The sequence below is a fragment of the Gracilinanus agilis genome, chromosome 6 (assembly GCF_016433145.1).
Source record: "Gracilinanus agilis isolate LMUSP501 chromosome 6, AgileGrace, whole genome shotgun sequence".
Classification (NCBI taxonomy): domain Eukaryota; kingdom Metazoa; phylum Chordata; class Mammalia; order Didelphimorphia; family Didelphidae; genus Gracilinanus; species Gracilinanus agilis.
Window position 1 is genome coordinate 222,633,927 of NC_058135.1, and position 4,057 is coordinate 222,637,983.

Below are 4,057 nucleotides of genomic sequence, written 5' to 3' on the forward strand. Positions count from 1 at the left end.
ATATTTATATAATTTATTTTATATTATATATAATTTATTTTATATAATGTATAACATATTTATATAGAATTTATATATTATACATATTATATAGGAAACATTATATATGTAATATATATATATTTTATATATATACCCATATATGTATGTGTGTCTCTGTGTGCATATATATCTATATAAGAATATATAAAATCTATATCTATAAGGGTATGGGTATATCACTTCTTTGTTCTGAGCCTCAGTTTCCCCCTCTGTAAAATAAGGGAGTAAGATTCTCTCTGAGGTCCCTCTTCCAGTATGGAATTCTATGATCCACAAAAGATGCTGCTTTACCAGTCTACTGGCAGGAAGATGGTCTGTCTTGAAAAGTCAGGGAGGGCGAATCAGAGGCCAAGAACCTCTTCTTCCTTGGTGGGGTTAAGCATTCTTCAGGACAACTAGAAGTTTTTGAGGGTTCCTGAGTCAAAGGGCTTTTTGGCTATTTATCCTGGGTACATCTGCCAGCTCCTTTCAATGGCTGCTCCTAGACTCACTCAAAACTCTTATTTACTTGTGTGACCTTGGGCAAATCACTACCTCCTTCTCTCTTGGTCTCAGTTTTCCCAGCTCTAAAATGAGATGTCTGGACTAGATGATCTCTTCAGATCCAGGAGGGACGGGGTCCTCGCCATGCCCAGACCACAACAAATCGGGCAGCATCCTCCTGACCTCTGCATCAAGTCTGCCCGGCTCAGCACAGCAACTACTTCCAAAATGTTCCCTGGATTCAATGGAAAAGCCAAGGCAAGGCAGTGGTAGTTCTCAAAGTTGCCCATTCCCAAGACCTGTGACCCATTCACTGCCCTCCTCTCCCTGTAGACAATGGGCCCAGGTAGAATCCCACGTCCAATGCTCACCAGCTGGGAGATCACGGGCAAGTCACAGCCCCTTCGTTTCCATCTCTCCCAAAGGGGGATGACAAATACTTACAGTACTTGTCTCATAGGTGGCTGCCCAGAAAGTATCTGCAAACCTTAAATTCACATTAACACAAGAGCTTATCTTAATTTTGATGCTGGACATTCCCAACCCCACAAGTGACAAAAGGCATCTCTCAGTCCTCTCTTCGGACCTGAATGGACATTTTCTCCAGGCCTGGACTCTAGATGGCATCATCACAGATGGCTTTATCCTAAGTCCAGCTGTCAACAGAGAGGGGAACAGCTGGTTTCTAAAGTTACACTTCAGAAACTGCTGGAGGAAAAGGGAAAAGAGAGAGAGAGAGAGAGAGAGAGAGAGAGGGTCAGAGCCAGGTGTGGGGAAAGGAGTCACAGGATTACAGGATTATGGGATCACAATGTCAGGGTTGGACGGGTCTTAGAACATAGAATGTCAGGCCTTGTAAGGGGCCTTAGAACACAGAATGTCAGGGCTGGTTGGGCCTTAGAACATAGATTGTCAGGCCTATAAAGGGCCTTTAGAACATAGAATGTCAGGCCTGTCAGGGGCCTAAGAACACAGAATATCAGGCCTATAAAGGGCCTTAGAATATAGAACGTCAGGGCTGGATGGGCCTTAGAACACAGAATGTCAGGCCTGTCAGGGGCCTTAGAACACAGAATATCAGGTCTGTAAGGGACCTTAGAACAAAGAATGTCAGGGCTGGATGGGCCTTAGAACATAGAATGTCAGGCCTGTCAGGGGCTTTAGAACACAGAATATCAGGCCTGTAAGGGACCTTAGAACACAGAATGTCAGGGCTGGATGGGCCTTAGAACATAGAATGTCAGGCCTGTCAGGGGCCTAAGAACACAGAATGTCAGGCCTGTCAGGGGCCTTAGAACATAGAATGTCAGGCCTATAAAGGGCCTTAGAATATAGAATATCAGGGCTGGACGGGTCTTAGAACATTCAGATGTCAGAATGTCAGGCCTATAAAGGGCCTTAGAACAAGAAATATCAGAGTTATCAAGGTTGGAGCTAGAAGGGCCCAGAGAGACCATCTAATCCAAATCCCCTATTACAGAAAGAAAGGAAGCTCCTGGCCCAAGGTGAGACAGAACTGGGATCCCAGCTCTTTCCCAGCATGTATCCCCCACCCCCTTTGTTTTCTTAAGGGGAAATGTCCCTGGCCCTGGGTGAACACAGTGATCTGTACTGGCCCAGTCTGGGGCAGGCATCAGAGGTACCCCACAGTTCCCAAGAACAAAACTGAGGCTTGTTTTTCAAATCCACTAAATTACAGCTGCTGGGTCAGGCCTGTAAGCCCCAGTGAGCAAGACCTGACCAGAAGAGCTGCTGCTGTATTGGCCGATTTCCCCTGGGCCCCACCTCCTCCAGGCAGCCCCCCTGGGGTTTATTAGCTCCACTTTCTCTGAGATATTGTGTGGCCTTTCCAGCTGTGACCAAGCCTCCAAGGGCCCTCAGTCACTGATATGATGGAACTGCCTTCCAGAGGACTTCCAGGCCTTTTCCAAAGCCCAGCCCCAACTGGGGCTGGAGTAGGAGATTAGGAGAACCCACACCTACAATTAAAGCTGGCCCCACTCAAAACAAGCCCTTTGTTGTGGTGGTTTCCTAATGAAAGCTCAGAAGAGAGAGGGCTCTGCCTCATTGAGCAGTGAGGGATAGAAGAAAAAGCCTCAGAATCTAGGATCACAGGCTTACGGCAGGAAGGGGCCTCCTTGGTCATCCAGGCTAACCCTCTCATTTTTTCAGGAGGAAACTGAGGCCTCTGCCCCCAACTCACCCAACCTGGAAGGAGTAGAGTCAGGTCTGGAGTTCAGGTCCTCCGGACTCTAAATTTAAAGATCTCTCTAACTAGCAACTTAGGCCTAGACTCCAAACTGGGCCCTGCAATTTGGGGATAATAATGGTTTATTATCTCGAATCCGGGGAGGCAGGGGAGGAATGGGGGTAAGGCCGACGGCTGGGAAAATTCCTTGTAAGCTTTAGAGTGTTAGAGAAACATAAGCCAGGGCTATTCCTTGCCAGCTGGGTGACTTTGACCAAGTCCCTTCACTTGGGGGCCTCAGCTGTATCTTCTATTATACTAAGTGCCAAGGAGGATGCTTCTCTGAGCCATTAAGAGAAGAAAGCAATTAAGGCCCTTGGATCTGTGAATTATGATTATTAGCCACAATAATAGCAGCTGATATTTCCTGGTTCACAAAGCACTCATTCAGTCGACAGCATTTTCTCATGGGATCCTACAATTTTAATACTGCTACTAATAGTAATAGCTAGTATTTATAGAGTGTTTTAAGGTCTGTAAAGCACCTTATGAAGTGGATCTCATTTGATACCCATAATCGCTCTGGGAGGTAGATGCTATGCCACTCCCATTTTACAGATGAAGAAACTGAGGCAGACAGAGGCTAAGGGACTTGCTGGGACTCTTCTTCACTGTGCTGCCTGACTGTCTCATCCCAGATTTAGAGCTTAGTTTAGGGGTTCTTCACCCTTTTTTTATGCCATGGACCTCAACGGACCCCTTTCTCAGAATGCTTTCGAATGTCTAGAGAAATTAGATAGAAATCTAGTTATCAAAAATAGATATTATTTTTTAAAAAGTAAATTCATGAACTCTAGGTTAAGAACCCCTTGATCTATTCCCTCATTTTGCCAAAGAGAAAATTGAGGTCCAGCAAATTTAAGTAACTTCCCTAGGAGAGTCCTTCACGCCTTGATGCTTTCTTCATCTCTTTCTTCCTTAGAGCAAGGCCTGACCAGGATTCCTGGAACAATTACTCTACTAGGACGACAGGTAAAAACTCATCTAGTGGCAAGAGTCACCCCTAAAAGGACCTGCTCCCACCCCAAGACTGGGATCCAGCTCTCCTGAGAGAGAGACTAGCTCTGCCTCCCACCCCATAGCACTACCCTTTTCTTGTACCCCAGAACAAAAGTCTTATTGGAAGGAAACTTGGAGACCTTCTTGTGTGACCGTCTCATTTTCTATCAGGGAAAGAGACTTCCTCAAAATCACCCAGCAAGCGAGCATCAGAGGTGAGAGGAAGACCCAGCTGTCCCCACCGGGCCTTTTCTCCTATGGGGCCCCCTTCTAGGAATGTTTAAC